Source organism: Carcharodon carcharias, chromosome 21, assembly GCF_017639515.1.
Source record: "Carcharodon carcharias isolate sCarCar2 chromosome 21, sCarCar2.pri, whole genome shotgun sequence".
Classification (NCBI taxonomy): domain Eukaryota; kingdom Metazoa; phylum Chordata; class Chondrichthyes; order Lamniformes; family Lamnidae; genus Carcharodon; species Carcharodon carcharias.
In genome coordinates this window covers 18,862,804-18,881,509 of record NC_054487.1, presented here as the reverse complement: position 1 = coordinate 18,881,509, position 18,706 = coordinate 18,862,804, and positions in this window count along the sequence as shown.

Sequence of the window (18,706 nt, the reverse complement as noted above, 5' to 3'; positions counted from 1 at the left end):
ACAGCGATCGACATGCAGACAGGATTTAAAGTGGGGACAGGGATTGACAGTGTGGACAGGGACTGACAGTGTGGACAGGGAATGACAGTGTGGACAGGGAATAACTGTGTGGACTGGGAATGACAGTATGGACTGGGAATGACAGTGCGGACAGCGATTGACAGTGCAGACAGGGATGGACAGTGTGGACAGGGATTGACAGTGTTGACAGGGATTGACAGCGCGGACCGGGATTGACAGTGCGGAGAGGGATTGACAGTGTGGACAGAGATTGACAGTGCAAACAGCGATTGACAGTGCAGACAGCGATTGACAGTGCAGACAGAGGTTGACAATGCAGACAACGATTGACACTGTGGGCAGCGATTGACATGCAGACAGGATTGATAGTTTGGACAGGGATTGACCATGTGGACAGCGGTTGATAGTGCAGACAGGGATTGATAGTGCAGACAGGGATTGACAGTGTGGGCTGTGATCGACAGTGCGGACAGGGATTGACCATGTGGACAGGGTTTGACAGTGTGGACTGGGGCTGACAGTCTGGAAAGGGAATGACCATTTGGACAGGGATTGACAGCGTGGACTGGGGCTGACAGTGTGGGCATCGAATAACAATGTGGGCAGGATTGACTGCGCGGACAGAGATTGACAGTGCAGACAGGGATTGACAGTGCAGACAGGGATTGACAGTGCGGACTGCGATGGACAGTGCGTACAGGGATTGACAGTTTGGGCAGGATTGACTGCGCGGACAGAGATTGACAGTGTGGACAGCGATTGACATGCAGAGGGGATTGACAGTGCGGACAGGGATTGACAGTGTGGACAGGGACTGTCAGTGTGGACAGGGAATGACAGTGTGGACAGGGAATGACAGTGTGGACTGGGAATGACAGTGTGGACTGGGAATGACAATGTGGACAGCAAATGACAGTTTGGATTGAGAATGACAGTGAGGACAGCGATTGCAAGTGCAGACAGGGATTGACAGTGTGGACAGCGATTGACAGTGCAGACAGGGATTGACAGTGCGGACAGCGATTGACAGTGCAGACAGTGATTGACAGTGCGGACAGGATTGACAGTGTGGACAGGGATTGACAGTGTGGACAGGATTGACAGTGCGGACAGGAATGACAGTGTGGACAGGGAATGACAGTGTAGACTGGGAATGATCGCGTGGACAGCGATTGCAAGTGCAGACAGGGATTGACAGTGCGGACAGCGATTGACAGTGCAGACAGGGATTGACAGTGTGGACAGGGATTGAGATTGTGGACAGGGAATGACAGTGTGTACTGGGAATGACAGTGTAGACTGGGAATGATCGTGTGGACAGCGATTGCAAGTGCAGACAGTGATTGTTAGTGCAGATAGCGATTGACAGTGCAGACAGGGATTGACAGTGAGGACAGGGATTGACAGTGCGGACAAGGATTGAGATTGTGGACAGGGAATGACAGTGCGGACTGGGAATGACAGTGTAGACTGGGAATGATCGTGTGGACAGCGATTGCAAGTGCAGACAGTGATTGTCAGTGCAGATAGCGATTGACAGTGCAGACAGGGATTGACAGTGCGGATAGCGATTGACAGTGCGGACAAGGATTGAGATTGTGGACAGGGAATGACAGTGCGGACTGGGAATGACATTGCAGACAGTGATTGCAAGTGCAGACAGGGACTGACAGTGTGGATAGGGATTGACAGTGCGGACAGGGATTGACAGTGCGGACAGGGCTTGATCGTGTGGACAGTGATTGACAATGCGAACAGCGATTGATACTGCAGACAGGGATTGACAGTGCGGACAGAGATTGACAGTGTGGACAGCGATTGACATGCAGACAGGATTGACAGTTTGGACAGGGATTGACAGTGCGGACAGGGATTGACAGTGTGGACAGGGACTGTCAGTGTGGAAAGGGAATGACAGTGTGGACTGGGAATGACAGTGTGGACAGCAAATGACAGTTTGGATTGAGAATGACAGTGAGGACAGCGATTGCAAGTGTAGACAGGGATTAACAGTGCGGACAGCGATTGACAGTGCAGACAGGGATTGACAGTGCGGACAGCGATTGACAGTGCAGACAGCGATTGACAGTGCAGACAGTGATTGACAGTGCAGACAGGATTGACCGTGTGGACAGGGATTGACAGTGTGGACAGGATTGACAGTGTGGACAGGAATGACAGTGTGGACAGGGAATGACAGTGTAGACTGGGAATGATCGTGTGGACAGCGATTGCAAGTGCAGACAGGGATTGACAGTGCGGAGAGGGATTGACAGTGCGGACAGGGATTGAGATTGTGGACAGGGAATGACAGTGCAGACTGGGAATGACAGTGTAGACTGGGAATGATCGTGTGGACATCGATTGCAAGTGCAGACAGCGATTGACAGTGCAGATAGCGATTGACAGTGCAGACAGGGAGTGACAGTGCGGACAGGGATTGACAGTGCGGACAAGGATTGAGATTGTGGACAGGGAATGACAGTGTGGACTGGGAATGACATTGCAGACAGTGATTGCAAGTGCAGACAGGGACTGACAGCGTGGACAGGGATTGACTGTGCGGACAGGGATTGACAGTGCGGACAGGGCTTGATCGTGTGGACAGTGATTGACAATGCGAACAGCGATTGATACTGCAAACAGCGATTGACAGTGCAGATAGGGATTGACATTGCAGACAGAGGTTGACAGTGCAGACAACGATTGACAGTGTGGACAGGGAATGACCGTGTGGACAGCGGTTGACAGTGCAGGCAGGGATTGACAGTGCGGACCGGGATTGACACTGTGGGCTGTGATTGACAGTGCGGACAGGGATTGACCGTGTGGACAGGGTTTGACAGTGTGGACTGGGGCTGACAGTGAGGACAGGGATTGACAGTGTGGGCAGCGATTGACAATGTGGGCAGGATTGACTGCGTGGACAGAGATTGACAGTGCAGACAGGGATTGACAGTGTGGACAGGGAATGACAGTATAGACTGGGAATGACTGTGCGGACAGCGATTGCAAGTGCAGACAGGGATTGACAGTGCGGACAGCGATTGACAATGTGGGCAGGATTGACTGCGCGGATAGAGATTGACAGTGCAGACAGGATTGACAGTGCGGACAGGGATTGACAGTGCGGACAGGGATTGACAGTGCGGACTGCGATGGACAGTGCGTACAGTGATTGACAGTGTGGGCAGGATTGACTGCGCGGACAGAGATTGACATTGCCGACAGCGATCGACATGCAGACAGGATTGACAGTGCGGACAGGGATTGACAGTGCGGACAGGATTGACAGTGTGGACAGGGATTGACAGTGTGGACAGGATTGACAGTGCGGACAGGAATGACAGTGTGGACAGGGAATGAAAGTGTAGACTGGGAATGATCGCGTGGACAGCGATTGCAAGTGCAGACAGGGATTGACAGTGCGGACAGCGATTGACAGTGCAGACAGGGATTGACAGTGCGGACAGGGATTGAGATTGTGGACAGGGAATGACAGTGCGTACTGGGAATGACAGTGTAGAATGGGAATGATCGTGTGGACAGCGATTGCAAGTGCAGACAGTGATTGTCAGTGCAGATAGCGATTGACAGTGCAGACAGGGATTGACAGTGAGGACAGGGATTGACAGTGCGGACAAGGATTGAGATTGTGGACAGGGAATGACAGTGCGGACTGGGAATGACATTGCAGACAGTGATTGCAAGTGCAGACAGGGACTGACAGTGTGGACAGTGATTGACAGTGCGGACAGGGATTGACAATGCGGACAGGGCTTGATCGTGTGGACAGTGATTGACAATGCGAACAGCGATTGATACTGCAGACAGGGATTGACAGTGCAGACAGGGATTGACAGTGCAGACAGGATTGACAGTGCGGACAGGGATTGACAGTGCGGACAGGGATTGACAGTGCGGACAGGGATTGACACTGTGGGCTGTGATTGACAGTGCGGACAGGGATTGACCGTGTGGACAGGGTTTGACAGTGTGGACTGGGGCTGACAGTGAGGACAGGGATTGACAGTCTGGGCAGCGATTGACAATGTGGGCAGGATTGACTGCGCGGACAGAGATTGACAGTGCAGACAGGGATTGACAGTGCAGACAGGATTGACAGTGCGGACAGGAATGACAGCGTGGACAGGGAATGACAGTGTAGACTGGGAATGACTGTGCGGACAGCGATTGCAAGTGCAGACAGGGATTGACAGTGCGGACAGCGATTGACAATGTGGGCAGGATGGACTGCGCGGATAGAGATTGACAGTGCAGACAGGGATTGACAGTGAAGACAGGATCGACAGCGCAGACAGGATTGACAGTGCGGACAGGGATTGACAGTGCGGACAGGGATTGACAGTGCGGACTGCGATGGACAGTGCGTACAGGGATTGACAGTGCGGATAGCGATTGACAGTGCAGACAGGGATTGACATTGCAGACAGAGGTTGACAGTGCAGACAACGATTGACAGTGCAGACAGGGATTGACAGTGCGGACAGCGATTGACAGTGCAGACAGGGATTGACAGTGAAGATAGGATTGACAGTGCAGACAGGATTGACAGTGCGGACAGGGATTGACAGTGTGGTCTGTGATGGACAGTGCGTACAGGGATTGACAGTGTGGGCAGGATTGACTGCGCAGACAGAGATTGAGAGTGAGGACAGCGATCGACATGCAGACAGGATTTAAAGTGGGGACAGGGATTGACAGTGTGGACAGGGAATAACTGTGTGGACTGGGAATGACAGTATGGACTGGGAATGACAGTGCGGACAGCGATTGACAGTGCAGACAGGGATGGACAGTGTGGACAGGGATTGACAGTGTGGACAGGGATTGACAGCGCGGACCGGGATTGACAGTGCGGAGTGGGATTGACAGTGTGGACAGAGATTGACAGTGCAAACAGCGATTGACAGTGCAGACAGCGATTGACAGTGCAGACAGAGGTTGACAGTGCAGACAATGATTGACACTGTGGGCAGCGATTGACATGCAGACAGGATTGACAGTTCGGACAGTGATTGACCATGTGGACAGCGGTTGACAGTGCAGACAGGGATTGATAGTGCAGACAGGGATTGACAGTGTGGGCTGTGATCGACAGTGCGGACAGGGATTGACCATGTGGACAGGGTTTGACAGTGTGGACTGGGGCCGACAGTCTGGAAAGGGAATGACCATGTGGACAGGGATTGACAGTGTGGACTGGGGCTGACAGTGTGGGCATCGAATAACAATGTGGGCAGGATTGACTGCGCGGACAGAGATTGACAGTGCAGACAGGGATTGACAGTGCAGACAGGGATTGACAGTGCGGACTGCGATGGACAGTGCGTACAGGGATTGACAGTGTGGGCAGGATTGACTGCGCGGACAGAGATTGACAGTGTGGACAGCGATTGACATGCAGAGGGGATTGACAGTGCAGACAGGGATTGACAGTGTGGACAGGGACTGTCAGTGTGGACAGGGAATGACAGTGTGGACAGGGAATGACAGTGTGGACTGGGAATGACAGTGTGGACTGGGAATGACAATGTGGACAGCAAATGACAGTTTGGATTGAGAATGACAGTGAGGACAGCGATTGCAAGTGCAGACAGGGATTGACAGTGTGGACAGCGATTGACAGTGCAGACAGGGATTGACAGTGCGGACAGCGATTGACAGTGCAGACAGTGATTGACAGTGCGGACAGGATTGACAGTGTGGACAGGGATTGACAGTGTGGACAGGATTGACAGTGCAGACAGGAATGACAGTGTGGACAGGGAATGACAGTGTAGACTGGGAATGATCGCGTGGACAGCGATTGCAAGTGCAGACAGGGATTGACAGTGCGGACAGCGATTGACAGTGCAGACAGGGATTGACAGTGCGGACAGGGATTGACAGTGCGGACAGGGATTGAGATTGTGGACAGGGAATGACAGTGCGGACTGGGAATGACAGTGTAGACTGGGAATGATCGTGTGGACAGCGATTGCAAGTGCAGACAGTGACTGTCAGTGCAGATAGCGATTGACAGTGCAGACAGGGATTGACAGTGCAGACAGGGATTGACAGTGCGGACAAGGATTGAGATTGTGGACAGGAAATGACAGTGCGGTCTGGGAATGACATTGCAGACAGTGATTGCAGGTGCAGACAGGGACTGACAGTGTGGATAGGGATTGACAGTGCGGACAGGGCTTGATCGTGTGGACAGTGATTGACAATGCGAACAGCGATTGATACTGCAGACAGGGATTGACAGTGCAGACAGGGATTGACAGTGCAGACAGAGATTGGCAGTGCAAACAGCGATTGACAGTGCAGACAGGGATTGACATTGCAGACAGAGGTTGACAGTGCAGACAACGATTGACAGTGTGGACAGGGATTGATCGTGTGGACAGTGATTGACAATGCGAACAGCGATTGATACTGCAGACAGGGATTGACAGTGCAGACAGGGATTGACAGTGCAGACAGAGATTGGCAGTGCAAACAGCGATTGACAGTGCAGACAGGGATTGACATTGCAGACAGAGGTTGACAGTGCAGACAACGATTGACAGTGTGGACAGGGATTGACAGGGCGGACACTGATTGACATTGCGGTGAGCAATTGACAGTGCGGACAGGGAATGACCGTGTGGACAGGGTTTGACAGTGTGGACTGTGGCTGACAATGTGGAAAGGGAATGACAGTGTGGACAGGGATTGACAGTGAGGACTGGGGCTGACAGTGAGGACAGGGATTGACAGTGTGGGCAGCGATTGACAATGTGGGCAGGATTGACTGCGCGGACAGAGATTGACAGTGTAGACAGGGATTGACAGTGAAGACAGGATTGACAGTGCAGACAGGATTGACAGTGCGGACAGGGATTGACAGTGCGGACAGGGATTGACAGTGTGGACTGCGATGGACAGTGCGTACAGGGATTGAGAGTGTGGGCAGGATTGACTGCGCGGACAGAGATTGACAGTGCGGACAGCGATCGACATGCAGACAGGATTTAAAGTGCGGACAGGGATTGACCGTTCGGACAGGGATTGACCATGTTGACAGTGCAGACAGGGATTGATAGTGCAGACAGGGATTGACAGTGTGGGCTGTGATCGACAGTGCGGACAGGGATTGAGCATGTGGACAGGGTTTGACAGTGTGGACTGGGGCTGACAGTCTGGAAAGGGAATGACCATATGGACAGGGATTGACAGTGTGGACTGGGGCTGACAGGGAGGACGGGGATTGAAAGTGTGGGCATCGATTTACAATGTGGGCAGGATTGAATGCGCGGACAGAGATCCACAGTGCAAACAGGGATTGACAGTGCAGACAGGGATTGACAGTGCGGACTGCGATGGACAGTGCGTACAGGGATTGACAGGGTGGGCAGAATTGACTGCGCGGACAGAGATTGACAGTGTGGACAGCGATTGACATGCAGACAGGATTGACAGTGCGGACAGGGATTGACAGTGTGGACAGGGACTGTCAGTGTGGACAGGGAATGACAGTGTGGACTGGGAATGACAGTGTGGACAGAGGTTGACAGTGCAGACAACGATTGACACTGTGGACAGCGATTGACATGCAGACAGGATTGACATTTCGGACAGGAATTGACCATGTGGACAGCGGTTGACAGTGCAGACAGGGATTGATAGTGCAGACAGGGATTGACAGTGTGGGCTGTGATCGACAGTGCGGACAGGGATTGACCATGTGGACAGGGTTTGACAGTGTGGACTGGGGCTGACAGTCTGGAAAGGGAATGACCATGTGGACAGGGATTGACAGTGTGGACTGGGGCTGACAGTGTGGGCATCGAATAACAATGTGGGCAGGATTGACTGCGCGGACAGAGATTGACAGTGCAGACAGGGATTGACAGTGCGGACTGCGATGGACAGTGCGTACAGGGATTGAAAGTGTGGGCAGGATTGAATGCGCGGACAGAGATTGACAGTGTGGACAGCGATTGACATGCAGAGGGGATTGACAGTGTGGACAGGGATTGACAGTGTGGACAGGGACTGCCAGTGTGGACAGGGAATGACAGTGTGGACAGGGAATGACAGTGTGGACTGGGAATGACAGTGTGGACTGGGAATGACAATGTGGACAGCAAATGACAGTTTGGATTGAGAATGACAGTGAGGACAGCGATTGCAAGTGCAGACAGGGATTGACAGTGTGGACAGCGATTGACAGTGCAGACAGGGATTGACAGTGTGGACAGCGATTGACAGTGCAGACAGTGATTGACAGTGTGGACAGGATTGACAGTGTGGACAGGGATTGACAGTGTGGACAGGATTGACAGTGCAGACAGGAATGACAGTGTGGAAAGGGACTGACAGTGTAGACTGGGAATGATCGCGTGGACAGCGATTGCAAGTGCAGACAGGGATTGACAGTGCGGACAGCGATTGACAGTGCAGACAGGGATTGACAGTGCGGACAAGGATTGAGATTGTGGACAGGGAATGACAGTGCGGACTGGGAATGACAGTGTAGACTGGGAATGATCGTGTGGACAGCGATTGCAAGTGCAGACAGTGATTGTCAGTGCAGATAGCGATTGACAGTGCAGACAGGGATTGACAGTGCGGATAGCGATTGACAGTGCGGACAAGGATTGAGATTGTGGACAGGGAATGACAGTGCGGACTGGGAATGACATTGCAGACAGTGATTGCAAGTGCAGACAGGGACTGACAGTGTGGATAGGGATTGACAGTGCGGACAGGGATTGACAGTGCGGACAGGGCTTGATCGTGTGGACAGTGATTGACAATGCGAACAGCGATTGATACTGCAGACAGGGATTGACAGTGCGGACAGAGATTGACAGTGTGGACAGCGATTGACATGCAGACAGGATTGACAGTTTGGACAGGGATTGACAGTGCGGACAGGGATTGACAGTGTGGACAGGGACTGTCAGTGTGGACAGGGAATGACAGTGTGGACTGGGAATGACAGTGTGGACAGCAAATGACAGTTTGGATTGAGAATGACAGTGAGGACAGCGATTGCAAGTGTAGACAGGGATTAACAGTGCGGACAGCGATTGACAGTGCAGACAGGGATTGACAGTGCGGACAGCGATTGACAGTGCAGACAGCGATTGACAGTGCAGACAGTGATTGACAGTGCGGACAGGATTGACCGTGTGGACAGGGATTGACAGTGTGGACAGGATTGACAGTGTGGACAGGGAATGACAGTGTAGACTGGGAATGATCGTGTGGACAGCGATTGCAAGTGCAGACAGGGATTGACAGTGCGGAGAGGGATTGACAGTGCGGACAGGGATTGAGATTGTGGACAGGGAATGACAGTGCAGACTGGGAATGACAGTGTAGACTGGGAATGATCGTGTGGACATCGATTGCAAGTGCAGACAGCGATTGACAGTGCAGATAGCGATTGACAGTGCAGACAGGGATTGACAGTGCGGACAGGGATTGACAGTGTGGACAAGGATTGAGATTGTGGACAGGGAATGACAGTGTGGACTGGGAATGACATTGCAGACAGTGATTGCAAGTGCAGACAGGGACTGACAGCGTGGACAGGGATTGACTGTGCGGACAGGGATTGACAGTGCGGACAGGGCTTGATCGTGTGGACAGTGATTGACAATGCGAACAGCGATTGATACTGCAAACAGCGATTGACAGTGCAGATAGGGATTGACATTGCAGACAGAGGTTGACAGTGCAGACAACGATTGACAGTGTGGACAGGGAATGACCGTGTGGACAGCGGTTGACAGTGCAGGCAGGGATTGACAGTGCGGACCGGGATTGACACTGTGGGCTGTGATTGACAGTGCGGACAGGGATTGACCGTGTGGACAGGGTTTGACAGTGTGGACTGGGGCTGACAGTGAGGACAGGGATTGACAGTGTGGGCAGCGATTGACAATGTGGGCAGGATTGACTGCGTGGACAGAGATTGACAGTGCAGACAGGGATTGACAGTGTGGACAGGGAATGACAGTATAGACTGGGAATGACTGTGCGGACAGCGATTGCAAGTGCAGACAGGGATTGACAGTGCGGACAGCGATTGACAATGTGGGCAGGATTGACTGCGCGGATAGAGATTGACAGTGCAGACAGGATTGACAGTGCGGACAGGGATTGACAGTGCGGACAGGGATTGACAGTGCGGACTGCGATGGACAGTGCGTACAGTGATTGACAGTGTGGGCAGGATTGACTGCGCGGACAGAGATTGACATTGCCGACAGCGATCGACATGCAGACAGGATTGACAGTGCGGACAGGGATTGACAGTGCGGACAGGATTGACAGTGTGGACAGGGATTGACAGTGTGGACAGGATTGACAGTGCGGACAGGAATGACAGTGTGGACAGGGAATGAAAGTGTAGACTGGGAATGATCGCGTGGACAGCGATTGCAAGTGCAGACAGGGATTGACAGTGCGGACAGCGATTGACAGTGCAGACAGGGATTGACAGTGCGGACAAGGATTGAGATTGTGGACAGGGAATGACAGTGCGGACTGGGAATGACAGTGTAGAATGGGAATGATCGTGTGGACAGCGATTGCAAGTGCAGACAGTGATTGTCAGTGCAGATAGCGATTGACAGTGCAGACAGGGATTGACAGTGCGGATAGCGATTGACAGTGCGGACAAGGATTGAGATTGTGGACAGGGAATGACAGTGCGGACTGGGAATGACATTGCAGACAGTGATTGCAAGTGCAGACAGGGACTGACAGTGTGGATAGGGATTGACAGTGCGGACAGGGATTGACAGTGCGGACAGGGCTTGATCGTGTGGACAGTGATTGACAATGCGAACAGCGATTGATACTGCAGGCAGGGATTGACAGTGCGGACAGAGATTGACAGTGTGGACAGCGATTGACATGCAGACAGGATTGACAGTTTGGACAGGGATTGACAGTGCGGACAGGGATTGACAGTGTGGACAGGGACTGTCAGTGTGGACAGGGAATGACAGTGTGGACTGGGAATGACAGTGTGGACAGCAAATGACAGTTTGGATTGAGAATGACAGTGAGGACAGCGATTGCAAGTGTAGACAGGGATTAACAGTGCGGACAGCGATTGACAGTGCAGACAGGGATTGACAGTGCGGACAGCGATTGACAGTGCAGACAGCGATTGACAGTGCAGACAGTGATTGACAGTGCGGACAGGATTGACCGTGTGGACAGGGATTGACAGTGTGGACAGGATTGACAGTGTGGACAGGGAATGACAGTGTAGACTGGGAATGATCGTGTGGACAGCGATTGCAAGTGCAGACAGGGATTGACAGTGCGGAGAGGGATTGACAGTGCGGACAGGGATTGAGATTGTGGACAGGGAATGACAGTGCAGACTGGGAATGACAGTGTAGACTGGGAATGATCGTGTGGACATCGATTGCAAGTGCAGACAGCGATTGACAGTGCAGATAGCGATTGACAGTGCAGACAGGGATTGACAGTGCGGACAGGGATTGACAGTGTGGACAAGGATTGAGATTGTGGACAGGGAATGACAGTGTGGACTGGGAATGACATTGCAGACAGTGATTGCAAGTGCAGACAGGGACTGACAGCGTGGACAGGGATTGACTGTGCGGACAGGGATTGACAGTGCGGACAGGGCTTGATCGTGTGGACAGTGATTGACAATGCGTACAGCGATTGATACTGCAAACAGCGATTGACAGTGCAGATAGGGATTGACATTGCAGACAGAGGTTGACAGTGCAGACAACGATTGACAGTGTGGACAGGGAATGACCGTGTGGACAGCGGTTGACAGTGCAGGCAGGGATTGACAGTGCGGACCGGGATTGACACTGTGGGCTGTGATTGACAGTGCGGACAGGGATTGACCGTGTGGACAGGGTTTGACAGTGTGGACTGGGGCTGACAGTGAGGACAGGGATTGACAGTGTGGGCAGCGATTGACAATGTGGGCAGGATTGACTGCGTGGACAGAGATTGACAGTGCAGACAGGGATTGACAGTGTGGACAGGGAATGACAGTATAGACTGGGAATGACTGTGCGGACAGCGATTGCAAGTGCAGACAGGGATTGACAGTGCGGACAGCGATTGACAATGTGGGCAGGATTGACTGCGCGGATAGAGATTGACAGTGCAGACAGGATTGACAGTGCGGACAGGGATTGACAGTGCGGACAGGGATTGACAGTGCGGACTGCGATGGACAGTGCGTACAGTGATTGACAGTGTGGGCAGGATTGACTGCGCGGACAGAGATTGACATTGCCGACAGCGATCGACATGCAGACAGGATTGACAGTGCGGACAGGGATTGACAGTGCGGACAGGATTGACAGTGTGGACAGGGATTGACAGTGTGGACAGGATTGACAGTGCGGACAGGAATGACAGTGTGGACAGGGAATGAAAGTGTAGACTGGGAATGATCGCGTGGACAGCGATTGCAAGTGCAGACAGGGATTGACAGTGCGGACAGCGATTGACAGTGCAGACAGGGATTGACAGTGCGGACAGGGATTGAGATTGTGGACAGGGAATGACAGTGCGTACTGGGAATGACAGTGTAGACTGGGAATGATCGTGTGGACAGCGATTGCAAGTGCAGACAGTGATTGTCAGTGCAGATAGCGATTGACAGTGCAGACAGGGATTGACAGTGAGGACAGGGATTGACAGTGCGGACAAGGATTGAGATTGTGGACAGGGAATGACAGTGCGGACTGGGAATGACATTGCAGACAGTGATTGCAAGTGCAGACAGGGACTGACAGTGTGGACAGTGATTGACAGTGCGGACAGGGATTGACAGTGCGGACAGGGCTTGATCGTGTGGACAGTGATTGACAATGCGAACAGCGATTGATACTGCAGACAGGGATTGACAGTGCAGACAGGGATTGACAGTGCAGACAGGATTGACAGTGCGGACAGGGATTGACAGTGCGGACAGGGATTGACAGTGCGGACAGGGATTGACACTGTGGGCTGTGATTGACAGTGCGGACAGGGATTGACCGTGTGGACAGGGTTTGACAGTGTGGACTGGGGCTGACAGTGAGGACAGGGATTGACAGTCTGGGCAGCGATTGACAATGTGGGCAGGATTGACTGCGCGGACAGAGATTGACAGTGCAGACAGGGATTGACAGTGCAGACAGGATTGACAGTGCGGACAGGAATGACAGCGTGGACAGGGAATGACAGTGTAGACTGGGAATGACTGTGCGGACAGCGATTGCAAGTGCAGACAGGGATTGACAGTGCGGACAGCGATTGACAATGTGGGCAGGATGGACTGCGCGGATAGAGATTGACAGTGCAGACAGGGATTGACAGTGAAGACAGGATCGACAGCGCAGACAGGATTGACAGTGCGGACAGGGATTGACAGTGCGGACAGGGATTGACAGTGCGGACTGCGATGGACAGTGCATACAGGGGTTGACAGTGCGGATAGCGATTGACAGTGCAGACAGGGATTGACATTGCAGACAGAGGTTGACAGTGCAGACAACGATTGACAGTGCAGACAGGGATTGACAGTGCAGACAGCGATTGACAGTGCAGACAGGGATTGACAGTGAAGACAGGATTGACAGTGCAGACAGGATTGACAGTGCGGACAGGGATTGACAGTGTGGTCTGTGATGGACAGTGCGTACAGGGATTGACAGTGTGGGCAGGATTGACTGCGCAGACAGAGATTGACAGTGAGGACAGCGATCGACATGCAGACAGGATTTAAAGTGGGGACAGGGATTGACAGTGTGGACAGGGAATAACTGTGTGGACTGGGAATGACAGTATGGACTGGGAATGACAGTGCGGACAGCGATTGACAGTGCAGACAGGGATGGACAGTGTGGACAGGGATTGACAGTGTGGACAGGGATTGACAGCGCGGACCGGGATTGACAGTGCGGAGAGGGATTGACAGTGTGGACAGAGATTGACAGTGCAAACAGCGATTGACAGTGCAGACAGCGATTGACAGTGCAGACAGAGGTTGACAGTGCAGACAATGATTGACACTGTGGGCAGCGATTGACATGCAGACAGGATTGACAGTTCGGACAGTGATTGACCATGTGGACAGCGGTTGACAGCGCAGACAGGGATTGATAGTGCAGACAGGGATTGACAGTGTGGGCTGTGATCGACAGTGCGGACAGGGATTGACCATGTGGACAGGGTTTGACAGTGTGGACTGGGGCTGACAGTCTGGAAAGGGAATGACCTTGTGGACAGGGATTGACAGTGTGGACTGGGGCTGACAGTGTGGGCATCGAATAACAATGTGGGCAGGATTGACTGCGCGGACAGAGATTGACAGTGCAGACAGGGATTGACAGTGCAGACAGGGATTGACAGTGCGGACAGCGATTGACAGTGCGGACAGGGATTGACAGTGCGGACAAGGATTGAGATTGTGGACAGGGAATGACAGTGCGGACTGGGAATGACAGTGTAGACTGGGAATGATCGTGTGGACAGCGATTGCAAGTGCAGACAGTGATTGTCAGTGCAGATAGCGATTGACAGTGCAGACAGGGATTGACAGTGCGGACAGCGATTGACAGTGCGGACAAGGATTGTGATTGTGGACAGGGAATGACAGTGCGGACTGGGAATGACATTGCAGACAGTGATTGCAAGTGCAGACAGGGACTGACAGTGTGGATAGGGATTGACAGTGCGGACAGGGATTGACAGTGCGGACAGGGCTTGATCGTGTGGACAGTGATTGACAATGCGAACAACGATTGATACTGCAGACAGGGATTGACAGTGCAGACAGGGATTGACAGTGCAGACAGAGATTGGCAGTGCAAACAGCGATTGACAGTGCAGACAGGGATTGACATTGCAGACAGAGGTTGACAGTGCAGACAACGATTGACAGTGTTGACAGGGATTGACAGGGCGGACAGTGATTGACAGTGTGGTGAGCAATTGACAGTGCGGACAGGGAATGACCGTGTGGACAGGGTTTGACAGTGTGGACTGTGGTTGACAATGTGGAAAGGGAATGACAGTGTGGACAGGGATTGACAGTGAGGACTGGGGCTGATAGTGAGGACAGGGATTGACAGTGTGGGCAGCGATTGACAATGTTGGCAAGATTGACCGCGCGGACAGAGATTGACAGTGTAGACAGGGATTGACAGTGAAGACAGGATTGACAGTGCAGACAGGATTGACAGTGCGGACAGGGATTGACAGTGCGGACAGAGATTGACAGTGTGGACAGCGATTGACATGCAGACAGGATTGACAGTTTGGACAGGGATTGACAGTGCGGACAGGGATTGACAGTGTGGACAGGGACTGTCAGTGTGGACAGGGAATGACAGTGTGGACTGGGAATGACAGTGTGGACAGCAAATGACAGTTTGGATTGAGAATGACAGTGAGGACAGCGATTGCAAGTGTAGACAGGGATTAACAGTGCGGACAGCGATTGACAGTGCAGACAGGGATTGACAGTGCGGACAGCGATTGACAGTGCAGACAGCGATTGACAGTGCAGACAGTGATTGACAGTGCGGACAGGATTGACCGTGTGGACAGGGATTGACAGTGTGGACAGGATTGACAGTGCGGACAGGAATGACAGTGTGGACAGGGAATGACAGTGTAGACTGGGAATGATCGTGTGGACAGCGATTGCAAGTGCAGACAGGGATTGACAGTGCGGAGAGGGATTGACAGTGCGGACAGGGATTGAGATTGTGGACAGGGAATGACAGTGCAGACTGGAAATGACAGTGTAGACTGGGAATGATCGTGTGGACATCGATTGCAAGTGCAGACAGCGATTGACAGTGCAGATAGCGATTGACAGTGCAGACAGGGATTGACAGTGCGGACAGGGATTGACAGTGCGGACAAGGATTGAGATTGTGGACAGGGAATGACAGTGTGGACTGGGAATGACATTGCAGACAGTGATTGCAAGTGCAGACAGGGACTGACAGCGTGGACAGGGATTGACTGTGCGGACAGGGATTGACAGTGCGGACAGGGCTTGATCGTGTGGACAGTGATTGACAATGCGAACAGCGATTGATACTGCAAACAGCGATTGACAGTGCAGATAGGGATTGACATTGCAGACAGAGGTTGACAGTGCAGACAACGATTGACAGTGTGGACAGGGAATGACCGTGTGGACAGCGGTTGACAGTGCAGGCAGGGATTGACAGTGCGGACCGGGATTGACACTGTGGGCTGTGATTGACAGTGCGGACAGGGATTGACCGTGTGGACAGGGTTTGACAGTGTGGACTGGGGCTGACAGTGAGGACAGGGATTGACAGTGTGGGCAGCGATTGACAATGTGGGCAGGATTGACTGCGTGGACAGAGATTGACAGTGCAGACAGGGATTGACAGTGTGGACAGGGAATGACAGTATAGACTGGGAATGACTGTGCGGACAGCGATTGCAAGTGCAGACAGGGATTGACAGTGCGGACAGCGATTGACAATGTGGGCAGGATTGACTGCGCGGATAGAGATTGACAGTGCAGACAGGGATTGACAGTGCGGACTGCGATGGACAGTGCGTACAGGGATTGACAGTGTGGGCAGGATTGACTGCGCGGACAGAGATTGACATTGCCGACAGCGATCGACATGCAGACAGGATTGACAGTGCGGACAGGGATTGACAATGAGGACAGCGATTGCAAGTGCAGACAGGGATTGACAGTGCGGACAGCCATTGACAGTGCAGACAGTGATTGACAGTGCGGACAGGATTGACAGTGTGGACAGGGATTGACAGTGTGGACAGGATTGACAGTGCGGACAGGAATGACAGTGTGGACAGGGAATGACAGTGTAGACTGGGAATGATCGCGTGGACAGCGATTGCAAGTGCAGACAGGGATTGACAGTGCGGACAGCGATTGACAGTGCAGACAGGGATTGACAGTGCGGACAGGGATTGAGATTGTGGACAGGGAATGACAGTGCGTACTGGGAATGACAGTGTAGACTGGGAATGATCGTGTGGACAGCGATTGCAAGTGCAGACAGTGATTGTCAGTGCAGAAAGCGATTGACAGTGCAGACAGGGATTGACAGTGCGGACAGGGATTGACAGTGCGGACAAGGATTGAGATTGTGGACAGGGAATGACAGTGCGGACTGGGAATGACATTGCAGACAGTCATTGCAAGTGCAGACAGGGACTGACAGTGTGGACAGGTATTGACAGTGCAGACAGGGATTGACAGTGCGGACTGGGATTGACAGTGCGGACAGGGATTGAGATTGTGGACAGGGAATGACAGTGCGGACTGGGAATGACAGTGTAGACTGGGAATGATCGTGTGGACAGCGATTGCAAGTGCAGACAGGGACTGACAGTGTGGACAGTGATTGACAGTGCGGACAGGGATTGACAGTGCGGACAGGGCTTGATCGTGTGGACAGTGATTGACAATGCGAACAGCGATTGATACTGCAGACAGGGATTGACAGTGCAGACAGGGATTGACAGTGCAGACAGGATTGACAGTGCGGACAGGGATTGACAGTGCGGACAGGGATTGACAGTGCGGACAGGGATTGACACTGTGGGCTGTGATTGACAGTGCGGACAGGGATTGACCGTGTGGACCGGGTTTGACAGTGTGGACTGGGGCTGACAGTGAGGACAGGGATTGACAGTCTGGGCAGCGATTGACAATGTGGGCAGGATTGACTGCGCGGACAGAGATTGACAGTGCAGACAGGGATTGACAGTGTGGACTGGGATTGACAGTGTGGACAGGATTGACAGTGCAGACAGGAATGACAGTGTGGACAGGGAATGACAGTGTAGACTGGGAATGACTGTGCGGACAGCGATTGCAAATGCAGACAGGGATTGACAGTGTGGACAGCGATTGACAATGTGGGCAGAATTCACTGTGCGGATAGAGATTGACAGTGCAGACAGGGATTGACAGTGAAGACAGGATTGACAGTGCAGACAGGATTCACAGTGCGGACAGGGATTGACAGTGCGGACAGGGATTGACAGTGTGGACTGCGATGGACAGTGCGTACAGGTATTGACAGTGTGGGCAGGATTGACTGCGCAGACAGAGATTGACAGTGCGGACAGCGATCGACATGCAGACAGGATTTAAAGTGGGGACAGGGATTGACAGTGTGGACTGGGATTGACAGTGTGGACAGGGATTGACAGCGCGGACCCGGATTGACAGTGTGGACAGGGAATAACAGTGTGGACTGGGAATGACAGTGTGGACTGGGAATGACAGTGCGGACAGCGATTGACATGCAGACAGGTTTGACAGTGTGGACAGGATTGACAGTGCAGACAGGAATGACAGTGTGGACAGCGAATGACAGTGTAGACTGGGAATGACTGTGCGGACAGCGATTGCAAATGCAGACAGGGATTGACAGTGTGGACAGCGATTGACAATGTGGGCAGAATTCACTGTGCGGATAGAGATTGACAGTGCAGACAGGGATTGACAGTGAAGACAGGATTGACAGTGCAGACAGGATTCACAGTGCGGACAGGGATTGACAGTGCGGACAGGGATTGACAGTGTGGACTGCGATGGACAGTGCGTACAGGTATTGACAGTGTGGGCAGGATTGACTGCGCAGACAGAGAT